We start from the raw sequence: 20213 nt of genomic DNA on the forward strand, positions 1-20213 counted from the left end.
ACAAACACTGCGCGCAACATGTGCTTAACTGGGGTTTAACATAGGGTGTAATCAGATTGTGATCAAGCCTAAATAGATCATAGCTCATAGTTCAATCCGTGCTCCCAATCGAGCACAAAAACAAATAATCATACGTGCATGTGTAAACAAAACAAGAAAACCGTAAACGATAGGTCTCCCGTGTTCATCTAATGGATCCATGAAAACTTCGGAATAGGCCGAACAAAGCGGTTAATGATTCACACATACAAATAAACAGCCAAGTAAACGTCCATAACACATGGGGTTTTGCGCACATAAATTTCATAAACAAGTTTAAGACTCAAGTTGTACGAACACATGAACATCCCAAAACGTTGAAAATAAAAGGGGATTAAGTACGAGATTACTCACTTGTAAACGATGCGTTGAAAGATAATGCAAGAATCCAATTTTTAAACAAGCACAAGTTAACCTATAAATAAGAGGTTATTGGTTTAACGATTGGTTTTTATGTCTTGAATATATGCAGTAAGTATCGATTTTTGTTAGTTAAACAAATTAAAACAAAATATATATATTTATATTTACCGAGATTCTGGGCAGAACAGAAGAGAAGACGGAGGCAAAGAGAGGAGTGGCGTTGCTGAGGAACTACGGCAGAGAGCAAAGGGAGAGAGATTTGGGGAGTGTTTAAGTGTAGTGTATGTAGTGTTAATAAACAAGAAATTAGCTTTATTTATAGGGAAAACCCAAGGGAACACAATCCCTTGAAAAGGGGAAAAGATCTTATCAAATCAAGCAAAAGATATCAAAAAGCACAAAAAAAAAACCAAAAGCAAAAGATATTAAAAGATATGCCGGCAGCTGCAGGGGATGGGGAAAAGCTGACAGGTTACAGATCAAAGCATGGGAGGTGTCAGATAAAGCACTGTTCAAGACATGCAAAAGAAGATTTCAAAAGATTATGTCAGTCACTTTTTCTGTCAACCAATAGGATTGGTGCGCATGCTGCGCCGAAAGTGGCTTTTCGGACAGATGTCGGAACTGACCTACAGTGCTCATACAAAAGATAAGATATTTCAAAAGCATACAGGCTGACATAAACTGAAGAAAAGACTTAAGGTCTAGCGCGAGAAGACTCGAGCGCGCGCGAAGGCGAAGGCAGACAGAGAACAATCCTTAGCGCGCCGCGGGAAGAACTACAATCCTTAGCGCGTCGCGGGAAGAACTACAATCCTTAGCGCGCCGCGGGAAGAACTATAATCCTTAGCGCGCCGCGGGAAGAACTACAATCCTTAGCGCGTCGCGGGAAGAATTACAATTCTTAGCGCGCTGCGGGAACAGTTCGCCTCGCGTATCGCAGGAACAGTTGGTCTTCGCGCAGGCTTCCTTGTAAGGAGTCTGGCGCGTGGAGCTGCGCAGACATCCTTAGGCGGGAAGAACCAAAGGACAAGCAAAGAGTTAAGAGAAAAAAGGGGGTTCCAGGCTTAAGGGTTAAGCAGATGGGCGGGAGGGCGACAAGAGAGAAAAAGGGAGGCGGGACGGCGAAAAGAAACTATTATTATTAGTAAGTAATATAAATATATATATATATATATATGATTTATTTAATGTTGAAATTACAAAGATTAATAATCAAATTTTAAATCATAAACAGAATCGGATTCGAAAACGGGTACCTGGGTCGGGTCGGATTGGGCAGTTGTCACAGTCTCCACTACTTTAAGAAATTTCGTCCCGAAATTTATCTCCAAGTAGGATGCGCAGAGAAAAGGTGCGGGTACTTGATCTTCATCTGATCTTCCCTTTCCCAAGTGAACTCGGCTCCGCGCTTGGACTGCCAACGAACTTTGACAATAGGGATGCGACTGCGCTTGGTTTGCTTTACCTCGCGATCCATAATCTCAACAGGCTTCTCAACGAAATGCATAGACTCATCAACTTGAACTTCATCAAGTGGTATGTGGAGGTTCTCGTCAGCTAAACATTTCTTGAGATTGGATACATGGAAAGTTGGATGCACATTGCTGAGCGCGGGCGGCAGGTCCAGTTTGTAGGCAACTTTTCCCACCCTCGCAAGAATCTTGAACGGACCAACATAACGAGGTGCAAGCTTACCTTTCTTCCCAAAGCGGACAACACCCTTCCAGGGCGACACTTTGAGGAGAACAAGATCACCAACTAGAAATTCGAGAGGCTTCCGCCTGCGATCTGCGTAACTCTTCTGTCGGCTTCTGGCAGTCAGCAGATGATCACGGATCTTGGCGATTTTATCGGTTGTCTCTTGAACTAGTTCGGGTCCTGTGATTTGAACTTCACCCACTTCGTTCCAACAAATCGGTGAGCGGCACTTTCGACCGTAAAGTGCTTCAAATGGGGCCATACCGATGCTGGAATGATAGTTGTTATTATAAGAGAACTCGATCAGAGGTAGGTGTGAATCCCAATTACCTCCAAAATCAAGAACACAAGATCGAAGCATATCCTCAAGGGTTTGGATGGTTCGCTCAGACTGTCCGTCAGTCTGAGGATGATATGCAGTACTCATGTCCAAACGAGTTCCTAACGCAGTTTGGAGAGATTTCCAAAAGCGAGATATAAAACGGCCATCGCGATCGGATATGATGCTCAAGGGAGTACCATGACGGCAGACAATTTCTTTGACATATAGATGCGCAAGTTGTTCAACACGGTAGGTTTCACGAATGGGCAGAAAGTGGGCAGACTTGGTCAATCGATCCACTATTACCCAAATGCTATCATGTTTGCTTGCGGTCAAGGGTAACTTGGTGATAAAGTCCATTGCTATACTTTCCCATTTCCACGTAGGAATTTCTGGTTGTTCGAGCAAACCAGATGGGCGTTGATGTTCAGTTTTTACCTTAGAACAAGTTAGGCATTTAGCTACGAACACAGCAATATCCTTTTTCATACCAGGCCACCAATAAGAAAGGCGCAAATCTTTGTACATTTTGTCAGCACCAGGATGAACGGAATACCGAGTTTTGTGCGCTTCACTCACTATGACAGAGCGAAGATTCTCATCATTGGGGATCCAGATGCGATTGAGATAACAGAGAATTCCATTCAGGTTAGGGACTAGATGCGCTTCTGCACCACACGCTAACTCGGCGCGTAGGTTGCCTTCGCTGATCGATGCGCGCTGCGCGTCGCGAATGCGCGATTCAAGATCGTTTTGGATCGGCGCGAAATGAAGCTGCGTGCGCGGCAAGATACAGTTGAGTTGACTGGGTTTGCGGCTGAGCGCATCGGCTACCACATTAGCCTTTCCAGGGTGATATCGGATCTCACAATCGTAATCGCTGATGAGTTCGTTCCATCGGCGTTGTCTCATGTTAAGTTCCTTTTGATCAAAAATGTGCTGAAGGCTTTTATGGTCTGTGTAAATGATGCACTTAGTCCCATAGAAGTAGTGTCTCCAGATTTTTAAGGCAAATACAACTGCACCAAGTTCGAGGTCGTGAGTCGTATAATTCTTTTCATGAATTTTGAGTTGCCTAGACGCATAAGCGATAACCTTGCCTCGTTGCATAAGTACACAACCGAGACCTTGGTTGGAGGCATCACAATAAACGACAAAGTCGTCAGTACCCTCAGGTAACGCTAGAACAGGAGCTTCGCACAACAATTGCTTGAGCGTTTGAAAGGCTTTTTCTTGCTTAGAGCCCCAAATATACGGTTTGCCTTTGTGCGTTAATGCTGTTAAAGGCAAGGCGATTTTTGAGAAGTTCGAAATGAATCGTCGGTAGTAACCAGCTAAGCCCAAAAAGGAACGGATTTCGGTAGGAGTGGACGGTGCAATCCAGTTCTTGATTGCTTCAATTTTGGATGGGTCGACATGAATACCCATCTTGTTTACAACATGACCAAGAAACTGTACTTCATCAGACCAAAACTCACACTTGGAGAGTTTGGCATAGAGTTGTTCGGTTCGAAGCTTTTGCAACACCAACAGAAGATGTTGTTCATGCTCGGCCTTGGTTTTGGAATACACCAGAACGTCATCGATAAACACGATCACGAATCGGTCCAAGAAAGATCTACACACCCGGTTCATTAGATCCATGAAAACAGCGGGTGCGTTGGTTAAACCGAAGGGCATGACCAAGAATTCAAAATGACCGTAGCGGGTTCGAAAAGCAGTTTTGGGAATATCTTCTTCGCAGATACGCAACTGGTGATAGCCAGAACGGAGATCGATTTTGGAGAAACAAGAGGCACCTTGGAGTTGATCAAAGAGGTCGTCAATACGCGGTAAGGGGTACCGGTTCTTAATGGTGAGCTTGTTCAGCTCGCGGTAATCGATACACATGCGAAACGAACCGTCTTTCTTTTTAACGAACAACACCGGAGCACCCCACGGCGAAGAGCTAGGGCGAATGAATCCTTTATCGGTCAACTCTTGAAGTTGACTTGCTAATTCTTGCATTTCAGCGGGTGCAAGTCGATAAGGAGATTTGGCTACGGGGGATGCACCAGGGACAAGATCAACACGAAATTCGACTTCCCGAGCGGGAGGTAAACCAGAAAGATCATCGGGGAAGACTTCAGGAAAGTCACGCACGATGGGGATTTCAGAAAGTTTCTTCTTTCCTTCATCGGGTTTGACCACATGAGCTAAGAACGCGACACATTTCTTCCTCAAAAGTCTTCGGGCTTCAGTGCATGACATAAGTTTAAGACCGTTAGATGGTTTCTCGCCGTAGATATGAAGATCTTGACCATTTTCCCGAGGAATGCGAATCAACTTCTTGGCGCAGATTACTTCGGCGCGATTTTGCGAGAGCCAGTCCATTCCAATAATCACATCAAAACTTCCAAGAGGCATGGGAATGAAGTCGATTAGAAAATCATGCTCATTAAGGTTAAGCGTGCAATCTTTGATCACGGAGTTTATTAAAATAGTTTCACCATTAGCCAATTCAACTGAAAAGTTTTCGTTTAAGTTCTTTCGCGGTCGCGCAAGTTTTTGTTCAAATGCGCGAGAAATAAAACTTCTATCGGCGCCAGTATCAAAAAGTATAGATGCATAATGTCCGTTAAGTAAAAATGTACCATTAACCACGTCATTATTCGCTTGCGCTTGGTGCGCGGTTATATTAAAAGCTCGTCCGCGCGTCACTTGGTTTGAAATTTGGTTAACCGGATTAGCTTGCGTAATTTGTACTTGCAGTCTCGGGCACGCGTTCCGGAAATGACTGGGGTCACCGCAGTTATAGCACGACCTGGGTCGTGGATTAGGGTATGTTGGTTGTGGGTTTAGCGGGTAAGTTGGTGGTGTTTGCGCGATTGGGTTGGCGGGAAGGACTTTACAGTTCTCAACAGTGTGACCAGTACGGCCACATCGGTTACATTGTCGACACGGGACTTGAGTTGGATGGTGAAGTCTACAGGTTGGGCAAAAGGGTTGGTTTCCTGTGTAAGGTTTCTTAGTTGACGGGGCAGGGAGTGCGGGATTGGTTAAGGCATAGTTATGGACTACAGGGGGTGTTGGGTAGGTTGACAGTGGGTTAGGAGCGTATACTGGAGGTTGGTAGGCGGGTTGCTGGACAACGAGTGGGTTGGTAAGCGCGTAGGCTTGATGATTGGGTTTGCGCTTACGCTTGAGGTTGTTACGGTTTGAGGGTTCTGGCTTGGTTTCTGTTGGTTCTGGGACAGTCTTGGTGAGTTTGGTCTTCTCGGCTCCCCGCAGGAACAGGGTTCCTGCCCTGACATGGTTGTCGCTGAGCACAGCGGCCAACTCGATGGCGTCAGAGAGGGTTACTGGGTTCCTGGCCCATACAGAATCTTGAATTTCCATGGGGAGACCCGCAAGAAACTTCTCGATGGCTCGGCGGGAAGGGGTAACTAGGTGCGGGACAAGCAAACTTAGTTCGTGGAAGCGCGTAGCGTACTCGCGCGCTTCGCCACTGTACTGCTTCAAGTTCCAAAATTCCTCCTCAAGGCGCTTTATTTCGTTGGGAGGGCAGAATTCTCTAGTCAAAAGTTCCTTGAATTCCTCCCAGAGCATGCTAGAAGCAGCCTCTGCGCCACGCGCGTGAGCTACTCCGTTCCACCAAGTAAACGCCCTTGATTCTAGGACACTTGAGGCGTATAGGGTTCGTCGGTCTGGAGGGCATTGGGTATGGAGGAAGGTGTTCTCAATTTTCTCGAGCCATTTGAGCATTACGGTGGCTCCTTCAAGCCCTGTGAATTTCGGAGGGTTACCCGCATTAAAGGATTTAATATTGTATCCGGAGGGGTTGGTATTATTTTGGTTTAAGGCTTGGGCTATTGCGGCGGCCATTTCCTGGGAACGTTGCTGCCTACGTCTGCGCGCGGCCTCTCTCCTCTGATAACGAGCTGATAGCGGAGGCATTCTATAAAAGTTTTAATTTTTTGTTAATATCTTGGTATGGGAAATCGTTTTAGCGCAAAGTATATCGTCGTAAAGCTTGTTTCGCGGAGTTAAATGCTATCAAATTTTGAAGTAAAATATGAATTTAAATGCAAACTTAATACAGGTAATGAATTGAAAATCGACAATTCATGCATCACCATGACTTTTCAAATCTTCAATTTAAAACATCGAGTAAATGAATATTGGAGATTGACAATTCATGTATCACCATGACTTTTCAAATCTTCAATTTAAAACATAAAGTTAATGGGGATTGAAAATCAACTATTCATGTATCACCATGACTTTTCGGATTTTCAATGCTAAATCCCAACAACAAACGAATATGTAAGTAAAGAAATAAATTGAAATTTAACAATAAAAATCGAAAGATCGCGGATAAAACACGAAATCATGTGCTGCGTATGCGCAAGCATATTTTATAAATATCGAGTAATTAACAATTAGCGCGTAAACATGAGATATTTCTCATGCGCGAGAAGGGACTCTTAGGTATTCTAGGTCGTTACGTCTAACCACCTATCCTAAAGTCACGGAGCTCTGATACCAATCTGTAACACCCCGACCGATGGCGGATTATACATCGGGGCGCCACGTATTGTTTCATTACTCGTGACACTATTTGGGTGTCAATATTTAATAAATACATTTTCATTGCGCACGCGCAGAACACAAATCGTAAAGTAACATAAATCACATATCATAACTCAAAATATTCAAATACATAAATTTGTCTTGTTACATTTTAATCTAGGTCCAAAGAAAAAGAAAACATCCTACGTGTCCTCGAGTTTCCAAAAGCAGCTACAGCAAACCTGAACATGTGTTAAAATAAAACGTCAACACTTGCGTGTCGGTGAGAAATCAAGTTTAATAGATATAAATAGATAATAACAAACACTGCGCGCAACATGTGCTTAACTGGGGTTTAACATAGGGTGTAATCAGATTGTGATCAAGCCTAAATAGATCATAGCTCATAGTTCAATCCGTGCTCCCAATCGAGCACAAAAACAAATAATCATACGTGCATGTGTAAACAAAACAAGAAAACCGTAAACGATAGGTCTCCCGTGTTCATCTAATGGATCCATGAAAACTTCGGAATAGGCCGAACAAAGCGGTTAATGATTCACACATACAAATAAACAGCCAAGTAAACGTCCATAACACATGGGGTTTTGCGCACATAAATTTCATAAACAAGTTTAAGACTCAAGTTGTACGAACACATGAACATCCCAAAACGTTGAAAATAAAAGGGGATTAAGTACGAGATTACTCACTTGTAAACGGTGCGTTGAAAGATAATGCAAGAATCCAATTTTTAAACAAGCACAAGTTAACCTATAAATAAGAGGTTATTGGTTTAACGATTGGTTTTTATGTCTTGAATATATGCAGTAAGTATCGATTTTTGTTAGTTAAACAAATTAAAACAAAATATATATATTTATATTTACCGAGATTCTGGGCAGAACAGAAGAGAAGACGGAGGCAAAGAGAGGAGTGGCGTTGCTGAGGAACTACGGCAGAGAGCAAAGGGAGAGAGATTTGGGGAGTGTTTAAGTGTAGTGTATGTAGTGTTAATAAACAAGAAATTAGCTTTATTTATAGGGAAAACCCAAGGGAACACAATCCCTTGAAAAGGGGAAAAGATCTTATCAAATCAAGCAAAAGATATCAAAAAGCACAAAAAAAAAACCAAAAGCAAAAGATATTAAAAGATATGCCGGCAGCTGCAGGGGATGGGGAAAAGCTGACAGGTTACAGATCAAAGCATGGGAGGTGTCAGATAAAGCACTGTTCAAGACATGCAAAAGAAGATTTCAAAAGATTATGTCAGTCACTTTTTCTGTCAACCAATAGGATTGGTGCGCATGCTGCGCCGAAAGTGGCTTTTCGGACAGATGTCGGAACTGACCTACAGTGCTCATACAAAAGATAAGATATTTCAAAAGCATACAGGCTGACATAAACTGAAGAAAAGACTTAAGGTCTAGCGCGAGAAGACTCGAGCGCGCGCGAGGGCGAAGGCAGACAGAGAACAATCCTTAGCGCGCCGCGGGAAGAACTACAATCCTTAGCGCGTCGCGGGAAGAACTACAATTCTTAGCGCGCCGCGGGAAGAACTATAATCCTTAGCGCGCCGCGGGAAGAACTACAATCCTTAGCGCGTCGCGGGAAGAACTACAATTCTTAGCGCGCTGCGGGAACAGTTCGCCTCGCGTATCGCAGGAACAGTTGGTCTTCGCGCAGGCTTCCTTGTAAGGAGTCTGGCGCGTGGAGCTGCGCAGACATCCTTAGGCGGGAAGAACCAAAGGACAAGCAAAGAGTTAAGAGAAAAAAGGGGGTTCCAGGCTTAAGGGTTAAGCAGAGGGGCGGGACGGCGACAAGAGAGAAAAAGGGAGGCGGGACGGCGGAAAAGAAACTATTATTATTAGTAAGTAATATAAATATATATATATATATATGATTTATTTAATGTTGAAATTACAAAGATTAATAATCAAATTTTAAATCATAAAAAGAATCGGATTCGAAAACGGGTACCTGGGTCGGGTCGGATTGGGCAGTTGTCACAGGACCGTTCCCGTCGCTTCGTTTTGGGCTAACGATAACTTCTACGATCATGGGTACTATTTGGGTGATGGAATATATCCAGAGTTTGCGATAATTGTTAAAACATTCAGAGACCCGATGGATGAAAAAAGACAGTATTTTAAGAAAGTGCAAGAGTCTGCGAGAAAGGATATCGAGAGGTGTTTTGGTGTTCTTCAACAACGATGACATTATGTTAAAAATCCCTGTCGTCTGTGGTCTTTAGAAAGAATGAGATGTGCTATGTATGCGTGTATCATAATGCATAACATGATCATCGAGGACGAGGGAAGAGCAATATGTTCAACTTTCATACCGGACCCGGATCCACCACGGACTCCGGCAAGTATGGAGCAACGACTCGAAAACTCGGATTTCGTGCGGTCAAGAGAGATACATAACGCACTAAAGGAGGATTTGGTCCAACATCTTTGGATGTATCGGCCTCTGCCTGGTGAAAACGATGAGGAGGACGAGGACGGCGACGATGATGAAGACAACGACGACGATAAAAACGACGATGAGGACGATGAGGAGGACGAGGACGAGGACGAGAAGGACGAGGACGACGACGAAGAGGGCGAAGACGACGACGACAACGACGAATAGTTTTTTTTTTATTTTTTCTTGTAATATTTATTTAATAAAATATTATTGTTATTTGATTATTCTTATTATCCAAAACACACAGATACAAACATATACATACATTATACATACATTAGTTCCCCTCCCTTTCTCTTTCTTTCTCTCTCTCTAATTCCAAAACCCCAAACTCCTCCTTCAGATCACAACATTCATTCATCTCAATAATCTCTCTATATTATTAATAATCATTATTATTATGTTCTGCATCTAAATCTATACAATACAATACATAATCATGCGTTACATCATCATTAATTGATTAATTACTTTCTCATATTATTATTATTATTATTACCTTCCATACGAAGAAGAATGAGTGGAGCTAGGGCTTCAATACCGAGCAATGTACGGAAGACGATCCAGAACATAAAGGAGATCACAGGTAATAATCACACTGAAGATGACATTTACGCAATGCTTAAGGACTGTTCCATGGATCCTAACGAGACTGCTCAGAAGCTATTACTGCAAGGTATTAATAATAATAATAATAATAATAATATTAATAATCATACTCTGTTTCTTCGATCTGGTTTGATATTGGGGGTTTAGGTTTGTGAGTGTGGATTTTAGGTTAAGTTGTTTGAATTTGGATGTTGATTTGGTTGATTGGTGTTAATTAGATTGATTAGGGTTTATCAGTTTATCTGTATTTCAAACTTTGAAACTTGTTATGATCTGTAGTGTTAATTCGGGTTGAAGGCGCTTTAATTACGAAGTGGAAGTTTAATGATTTGGTTTGTAATTGTGTTTTGTAGGTCAAAGTTTTTTGATTTTGGGGATTTTAGGTCATTATTATTATTATTATTTTTGGTTGTTGATTGGATTGATTAGGGTTTATGTGTTTTTCAAACTTTGAAACTTGTTATGATCTGTAGTGTTAATTTGGGTTGAACGCGATTCAGTTACGCAATAATAGTAGTAGTAGTAATAATAATAATAATAATAAATTAATAATTACCATACTCTGCTTCTTCGATCTGGTTTCATTTTGGGGGTTTAGGTTTGTGAGTGTGGATTTTAGGTTAAGTTGTTTGAATTTGGATGTTGATTTGGTTGATTAGGGTTTATGTGTGTGCTAAGATGAATTTGTTTAAAATTTTAGACTTGTAATTGTGATCCTTACATAGTGGAAGTTTAATGATTTGTTTTGTAATTGTGTTTTTTTAGGTAAATAATTTTGATTTTGGGGATGTTAGTGAAGTTTTTATTTATTTATTTTTAATTTTATAATTTTTTTTTATTTTGGTTGTTGATTGGATGGATTAGGGTTTATGTGTTGGTTAAGATAGTGTTAATTCGGTTTGAATGCACTTGAATTAAGTAGCGGAAGTTTAATGATTTGGTGTGTAATTGTGGTTTTTAGGTCAAGTTTTTTTATTTTGGTTGTTGATCTGATTGATTAGGGTTTATGTGTTGGTTTAAATGTTTATGCGAAAAAGATGAATTTGTTTATGATCCTCGTGTTAATTCGGTTTGAAGGAGTTTTAGTTACGTAGCGGAAGTTTAATGATTTGGTGTGTGACTGTGGTTTTTGGGTCAAAGGTTTTTGGTTGTGGTTGTTGATTGGATGGATTAGTGTTTATTTATTGGTTTAAATGCTTATTTAAAAAGATTATTCTGTTTAAATTTTAAAACTTGTTGGGATCCTTGTTGTTGATTTGGTTTCAAGGCACTTGAATTACATAGTGGAAGTTTAATGATTTGTTTAAACTTTTAAACTTGTTGTGATCCTAGGTAATTTTGTGTGTGTTTCTGTTGGTGTTGATTTTGGGGATTTGGTTTGTAATTGTGGTTTGTAGGTCACGTTTTTTGGTTTTGGTTGTTGATTGGATTGATTAGGGTTTATTGCTTATGTAAAAAGCTGAATCTGTTTAAAGTTTTAAACTTGTTGTGATCCATGGTGTAAATTTGGTTTTAAGGTGCTTTAGTTACATAGTGGAAGGTCAATGATTTGTTTTGTAATTGTGTATTTTAGGTCACGTTTTTTGGTTTTGGTTGTTGATTGGATGGATTAGCGTTTATGTGAAAAGATGAATTTGTTTAAAGTTTTAGACTTGTGATTATAGTGTTAATTCGGTTTGAAGGCGCGAGAAGTTTAATGATTTGTTTTGTAATTGTGTGTTTTTTAGGTAAATGTTTTTTACTTTGTTAGTTATTTTGAGCCCTACTGTGTTAGTTAGATTGATTAGGGTTTATGTGTTGGTTAGAATGTTTATGTGAATGATGAATTTGTTTAGACTTTCAGACTTGTTATGATCTATAGTGTCAATTCGGTTTGAAGGTGCTTGAATTACATAGTGAAAGTTTAATGTTTTTGTTTTGCAATTCTATGTATTTTTTTAGGACAAAGTTTTTGATTTTGTTTGTTAATTAGATTGTAATTGTTTAAACTTTTAAACTTGTGATGTATTGTGTTTTGGGACAATTTCATATGTACCCTTACAAATATTGAAAATATCATATATACCCACACAAAACTAAAAATATCATATATGCCATTACAAAGTTATTAATATATCATATATACCCAATTCATTAAAAATAAGTTAAAAAAAATCACCATATTACCCTGGTTCGATTAGATGCGATAAAAAGTTCACATTGTAGACAACCTTTAAAGGTTTTGCAATTTTGAAGAAGTGACGAGAGACAATTTGGTTGTTGTCAAAGACGAGAAACATCGATCAAAATTAAAATAATAATATAGGGTGTAAACACATTATGTGATGGAAAGACGTAGAATGGTATATTCATTAAAAAATTGGCATATATAAAAGTTAAAATTTTATAAAAATAACGGTAAAATGGTCATTTATTAAATTTTTATTAATGAGTGGGGGTATATATGATACTTTAACTTTTTTGTAAGGGCATATATGATATTTTAATTATTTTATAAGGGCATATATGACATTTTAAGGTTTGCTTGGATATATATGATATTTGTAATGTTTGTAAAAGTATATATGAAATTAATCCTTGTGTTTTAGGCCAATTTTTTTGATTTTGTTGTTTGATTTGTGTGTGCTTCTGTTGGTGTTGATTTTGGGGATTTGGTTTGTGATTGTGAAATTTAGGTCAAGTTTTTTTATTTTGGTTGTTAATTAGATTGATTAGTGTTCATGTGCTGGTTTAAATGCTTGTATAAAAACTTATTTTTTTAAGTATTTAGACTTGCTGTGATCTATAGTGTTAATTCGGTTTGAAGGCACTTGAATTACATAGTGGAATTTCAGTGATTTGTTTTGTAGTTGTACTTTTTAGGTCAATTTTTTTATTTTGTTTATTATTTTCACTCACTTATCTAAAAAGCTGAATTTGTTAAAACTTTTAAGCTTGTGATCTCTGGTGTTAGAATGATTTGAAGGGGCTACAATTACATAGTGAGAGTTGGTATTGTTATAGTTTCTCACTTTATAATAGGTAGCAGGGTTAATTAACTGGTATAATTTTTTTTACATTTTGTAACAATTTTAAATCTGTGTCACAGATCCATTTCATGAGGTTAAGAGGAAGCGTGACCGCAAGAAAGAGGTAAAGTTTCTACTTTTTGTGTATTTTTGGAAGTGTTTTGTCTTTATTTTGATATGATAACATGGTACTATTGCACTACTATTGGACTAACATTTAGTTAGACATACTTCTATAGTGATGTTGTGCATAGGTAAGTAGCATAATTTGCGAATAAATGATGCATGACTAATGTAGGCAATTTGTTATAAAAAGGACTGCTTAGTTACTAATTCAGTGAATAATGTTACATAAAAAGGAGGGAAAGTTTCTACTTTTTGTGTAATTTTAGAAGTATTTGTTTTTTTATTTTGATATGATAACATGTAAATGGAGGTAAGTAAGATTCTTTGTGAACTAATGATATATGATTATTGTTGGTTATTTGTTGTAAAAATGGAAATATATTTTCTAAATCATTAATCAAGGCGCTGGCGATCGTGAATTATTATATATGAATGCTGTAGTTAATTGGCTTCATGGATATATAGACATAGAGGGATGTTCGTTACATAACTCATTTTAAGTAGAGAACTGCTTTAAAGTGTATCTTTATCAAATTTTACTGTAATATTTTGCAGTTCTTATAATTAACCTACTCTGTTATTCTGCAGACTCTGAATAAAGAACCTACAGAGCCCAAATGGAGACCTGGGATGCAGGGTAGGGGGAATAGGGGTGGCAGGTTGAACTACCCATCTCGTCGCACTTCTAATGGTAATTTATCGTATTATTATAGCAATTTTTATTCTTTCTTATATATTGCATAATAACGATCTCTGATATCTGTTTTACTCCAGATGGCAGGGCATCACATTCTGCAAAGGAAAATGGAATGAGTAAAGGCGCAGATAATGGTCAAAAACAGTCAACTCATCAGGGTCAAAAGAATAAAGAGGCAGCTGTTAAAAGGTAGTTCATTCGTCAGATTTTTTTTGGTTTTAGTTATTAATAATGTGTCATATGGCTCACAGTTTAAATTCTGAAAATATATAAACGTAATCTTTTGCAGTTCTTCTCGTTCTGTACCTGATGAAAACAAATCTGAAGTGGTACCCGTTGTTGAGGCAAGTAAGGGCCCTGCTGTTGGCGGGGTTGTACGTGGGCCCCTCAATGACACATCAGCTTCTAAGACACCATCACCTTCAGAAGGGCTATATTTGTCTGCTAAAGATCCTATTTTGATTCCTTCACAAGATTCACGACTCCCCGTGGGTACAATCAAACGTGAGGTTGGGAGTCAACAAACTTCGGTTGACCAAATTCATTAGATCCCCCTTGAGATTGAATCAATTGCATGTGAGTATCGTTTTCTTATTTTATTAAAACAGGCATTATGTTGCATAATTTTTATGTAGTTTTTGTTTTTAAATTTGTGTATAATATTGATTTGATCACCATTGCAGCTAGTTCCGAGGTTGGAAACTCTTCCATGCAAGCCAAGGCTTCGTCATCTCATGTCCCATTTACCGTGTCCCGGCCGTCTTCAAATTATAACAATAGACCGCAGCAAGCAATTGGGCCTCAAAAAGGTATCAAGCTTAAATAATATTCAATTACTTCGTTAGATTTTAAAAGAGTTGTTTTTTCTTTAAATCTTTTTGAAGCTGTAACCAAATAGAACTCTACAATCTTTTGATTAGTTAACTAACTTCAGAAAAATGAAAAATTAATGTAGTTTTCTAGAATCTTTATGAGCTTCTATAATGAACTTTCGTAGAACTTCAATAACATAGTGACATCAATGAGATGTGTGTTTTACTCATTCATCACACGTGTTTGTTTAGTTAAAATATGACTCAATATCACTTAAAAATCTATTTTGATTTAATTGTGAAATAGTAATTAGAACGTTTTAATTTGTGTATATACGTTAAGGCTTTAATGGATGGATTACTATGCTCTTCTCATGTGATTTTTTCATGATTATATAATATTGTTCAAACCTCTCATGTTATCAGTACCTTTTGTGATGATTGTTTACCTGATAAGTTAAATGAAAACATGGTACATAAAGTTTATTTATTGTCTTTCATCATTTCTCAGAATAATATATTAATACAGACGGTTAAGTTTGCTATATTTTGTAGTGATTGCCTAACTTCTCTTACGCAAGACCATTTTAGATAAAAGCTTAGAATGACCGAATATAAATTATTAATTGCAAACATGCTATTTTACTTTCCACAAAGCTATGAATTTTACAATACAAAACCTAAAATTCCAAAACTATATGATTTTTAAAAACTGCAATTTCATGGTCCACTAATGTTCCTTATAATTTTCTACAGTTGGTCCAAGTATGGAATGGAAACCAAAACCAACAAATCCAGTTCTTGCTCACGGAACTGGGTCACCCGAGTCAACTAAGATGCCTGTTGTTCAAGTTGAATGTCAAACTCCAAACCCATTTGCAGTCCGTAATCTTGATTTAAAGGACGCGACCCACGGGCTCGAGAAGAAGTTAGAGGAATCACACATTTCAGATAATCAACATGTTATTATTCCAAATCACCTTCATGTTCCCGAAGCTGAAAAACTCGGGTTCTACTTTGGAAGCTTTGATGCCAGTTTCAGTCTTAATCCAGTCTCCTCAAATGGGCCTGGGCTTGAGCCCGAATTCGTGAGTGACAAGAGTTCTGAGGCTTCTGAGGTGGTTGATGAAAGTATAGACGAGCAGCTTAGGTTTGTGTTAATTTCTGTTCAATTGAGTGATTTGTGCTAATTTAGATGTTTGGTGGGTGTTTTGATGCGTGTTGTGTGTTTTGTAGGGGTTTAAGAGCCAAGCCACTCGTGAGTTACATGATATCAGCTTGTTTAAAGCTCGAATCGAGTCGAGCTTAAACGAGTTTGAGCCTAAAACTAATCTTGTTTAATAAATAAGCCCTAGTATGAGCTGCACTATTGAGCTCGAGTAGGCTCGCCAGTCTAAACGAGTGTACTATTTATATATTCTTATTTAGTGTATTAAGTAAACATTTAAGTAACGGTTATCACTATGTATAAAATTATAATCAAAATAACTAAATAATATATATTATGTTATAAAATATTATAATTATAAGTATATATAAAGGTAAGTCTAAATACTATTAAACTAATAAATAATTAACATGTTGAGCCTGAGTCGAGGACGAGCCTGAAAAACTATTCACAAGCTGAGTTCGAGTTTTAGAAATAGAGCTCGAAACGAGCTATGCTTGAGCTCTCATGAGTTAAAAACAATTCGAGCTTGAGATTAGTCAAGCTCCGGCTCGGCTTGTTTTGTTTACATCTCTAGTGTTTAAAAAGAAGGCGATATTAAATAATTAAAATCAGATAATCGGTTGAGTTTGAAGTCTTAAGACTTGTTTGACAAATCTGGGTTTATTTAAGGAATTAGTTGATGTAATGGCTATGGCCAAACAGGGGTAAAACTCTTACAAATTAGGTTTAAAGGGGTAAAAAGGTAATCCTGTATTTGTAAATATGGTTTATCTATAGACATTAAGTTTTGATTATCCAAGGTTAATTATTTGACCCCTGAATAATCACACTCATGTAGCAGAATTGGTTTTTTCCAAGGTTTTATTTAAAACTAATTAAAGATAAATCAGTTACAAAACGCGTATCTAATCATCCACTTATATCCTCTCACACCATCTGATTTTTTTTGGTTCAGAAATCAAAATGATGCTTTGGCAAGTGTGGAAGTTGAAAATCATCCTGACCGTCCATCATCGTCCAATAACATAACCGAGAATCTATCAACCGAAGGTGACATGTCATCAATTCCGGGCCCCGATCAGCATGAAACCAAACAAGAGACATCACTCCCAACAGCAAATCATCAATACCCGATTCTTCAGACATCTCCCAACTTTAGTTTTGGCTTCATTCCACCAATGATTGGGACCCACGTCACATCTTTTGAACCCAACGAGTCTCATAACCATGATGGTTCTCAAGTCCCAAACTTTGTTGTAAGTCTATGAATAAATAGTTAAATCTTTCATTTTGGCTTTGGATTTTAATATTTTGATTTAAGTTTTTATGCACAATTCTTTTTTTTCCAGGTTCAGCAACCATTTGACCCAGCAAGCTATTATGCTCAGTTTTATCGTTCAGGTGCTGACGTGGATGGTCGCGTATCACCTTTTCATTCACCCGGGATTCCAACTAAGTTTAATGCAAATGTTCCTGTGTTATCTCCACAGGCTTCTCATTCTTCTCAAGAGGTTTGTGTTTCTTTAGGTTTTATTTATGTCTTTAGAAGTGAGCGGTCGGGCAGGACAGGTTAGGTGATGAACCAGAACTGGTTCAGGTCTAAATATGAATTTTTTTGACCAGGAACTCTTATATTTGTGTCTAATGTGATTATAGTGAAAATGTATATTATTATACAGTAAGTCAGTAACAAACTATTTTTTGCAATGAAGTGATTATTGTAAGCCTCAAATGGGTTTGGGTCAATGGGAAATTTTGACTCGGAACATTTATAGTCTTCTCTTAACATTTTGTTTTTCTTTTACCAGTAAATAAATGTGATTACAAAAAGTATGACAGTGGTAATCTGTTTTTCTTTTTTCAATATAGTGATTTGTTATGTAACAAGTCAAAACGAAAATTTTTCTTAAGATTTTAATTTTTTAATAAATAATTTGTGTGTTAACTGCGATTACAGAAAATATATGATATTAGAATAATAATCTAACATTTTTGAATAAAGTGATTTACCGTGTAATGTACCACCGTCAAAAACAGGTTCTGGTCTGTAGGAAATTTTGACTGTGAACATTTTTCTTTCAAATTTTTTATTTTTTATTGTGGATAACTTGTGTTAAATTTGAGTACAGAAAACATATTGCTATGGTAATAATATAATGTTTTGAATTAGCTGATTTAGGAGGTTGTATGCATTGAAAATACAATTAGGGCAACTTTCAAACCGATATCTCGTCAACCGTGTTTCTTTAGCTAAATCTTATTATTTAACTCATTTGGCACGGTAGATGATTAGACATAACCTGTCCTAATATTTAAAATTTGAACTGCAGGTTGGGAACTCACTAATGTTATCTGGTGCTGGTCCAACACCAACCACCACCACACAAACTGGCGGATTCATGCAAACCTCCATACCCGTGACCCAACAACCACTACCCGTTTTCAGACAACCACCAGGGGTTCATTTACCGCATTACCCTCCAAATTACATCCCATACGCCCCATATTTCTCCCCATTTTATGTACCTCCACCAGCCATTCACCAATTTTTAAGCAACAGCACATTCCCTCAACAACCTCAACCCGGTAGCATGTACCCGGGCCCACCAGTACCTAGCCCTAAATACCCACTCCCACAATACAAAACGGGCGGTAATACTGGAAACCAGGTTAATATGGGTATGCCCGGAAGCTATGGAACGTATGGTTTAAACCCAGCCAGGTATAATTCTGGTTCAGCTGCTACAGCTGGCAATTCAGCCTCCGATGAAGATCTCGGTGGGAACCAGTTCAAGGAAAGTAATGTCTACATTACCGGACAGCAGGTTAGTTTCATTTGTTCTAGTTAATAATAAGTTAAAACTAGGGCTGCGCATGGATCGGTTTGAGTTGGTTTTGGGCTCGAACCTAACATTTTGAAAACCGTTTGATTTCGGTTTGCAGTTTTGCATTATGAATCCGGTTTGGTTTTGGTTTTACCTCCAGGCTTGAAATATTTGAGCCGAAAAAGGCCCAAAATAATGAATTTGGGCATGAAACTTTGGGCCCATTTTTTTTTTGTTAATTATTGTTTTATTGATTATTACAAATTTAGATCTTAAATTTTTGGGCTGTACTGTTTATTGATTTTTGGTTTCTTTGGTTTGGTTTGGTTTTTTCAGTCTTTGGTTGACAGCAAAACCGAAGCTGAAGCAAAAAACATAAAATAGGAATCTTTAGTTTTATGTGGTTCGTTTTTTGGTTACAAGGAATGCTCGTATTTGTTTAAACTTTAATGGAACAAACAACTGAACACGGACATACGAAAAAGGTTTTTTTGTTCGTGCTTGTTCGTTAATAAAAATAACGTATCCATGTTGATTTATCTTTGTTTTTGGTATAAACGAATGGTTCACGAACGTAAACAAACATAATTTAACAAACACCAACTAAAAGTAAACGTGAACATTGATATGTTGCACCAAATGATTAATGAAACTCAACTAAATTGTAATGGATGATATTTTAATTTCTTAAAACTTTAAGACTAAATTGTAATGTGTCAAAAAATTAAATTAATATGTAAATGAACAAAGCTTAAACAAATATAAACCAGCGAAAATAGCATGTTTGTTAATCTTGTGTTTATTTGCAGAGTGAAGGTTCGGGTGTATGGATGGCTGCACCGGGCCGAGACATGTCTGGTGTGCAGGCTAATTCTTTCTATAATATGCCTCAAGGCGGTCACGGGACCTCTGCCAGTATCTACCACCACCCGGCTCAACCAGTAACCACCAGCGCGGTTCACCCACTTCTCCAACAGTCCCAAACACTGGCTGGACCGGGCGTTGACATGGCGGGACCCACATCTCAAATCAACTGGCCTAATAACTACTAAAAAAGGATCACAAACAAATGAAGCCAGCTAAATATCAGGAATTAAACAACCACCAGTTTTAACAAAAGGTATGGATTTGAGAAGAAAATTAGTTTATAATGATGATTAAAGGTCATACATAATTGGCTGGATTCGCGTGTAAATCATTTGTAGGAGGCTGGGATCTTCGATATATTTATCGTTTTCGAGGATATATGTAAAAAAAGAATTTGATGAAATCCTCTTGTAACCGTTAAATGACCAATTTTTAAAAGTTAGTTGGGCCGGTTTACAAATTCTTTCCTTTTGGTGTTGCTTGTAAAGTGAACTATGAAAGCAAGAAAGGATGTATTTGAGCTGTTGTGATTGGTATCGGGTGTTATTTAAAATCGATTTCTTTTAATATTAGCGGTTTAAAAGAGCCTAGGTTTAAAAGAGCATAGTCGATTTGCGACCATGTTAAAAGCTTGAGCTTGTTAGATTGTT

General features: G+C 38.1%; 1 pseudogene across 1 annotated transcript; it reads left to right on the top strand.

Annotated features, from left to right (window-relative positions):
- Window positions 1-9748: 9748 nt before the first annotated feature.
- LOC143605617 (uncharacterized) lies at window positions 9749-20129 on the top strand (annotated as a pseudogene). The gene is made up of 11 exons (XR_013148579.1): window positions 9749-10124; window positions 13146-13189; window positions 13780-13882; window positions 13966-14069; window positions 14140-14464; window positions 14572-14697; window positions 15457-15850; window positions 16827-17127; window positions 17221-17382; window positions 18202-18696; window positions 19506-20129. The product of XR_013148579.1 is annotated as an uncharacterized LOC143605617 (transcript).
- Window positions 20130-20213: the final 84 nt, after the last annotated feature.

The sequence above is a fragment of the Bidens hawaiensis genome, unplaced genomic scaffold, assembly GCF_021521415.1.
Source record: "Bidens hawaiensis isolate Kalapana, Puna unplaced genomic scaffold, B.hawaiensis_p1.1 tig00070401_1, whole genome shotgun sequence".
In the NCBI taxonomy this organism is placed as follows: domain Eukaryota; kingdom Viridiplantae; phylum Streptophyta; class Magnoliopsida; order Asterales; family Asteraceae; genus Bidens; species Bidens hawaiensis.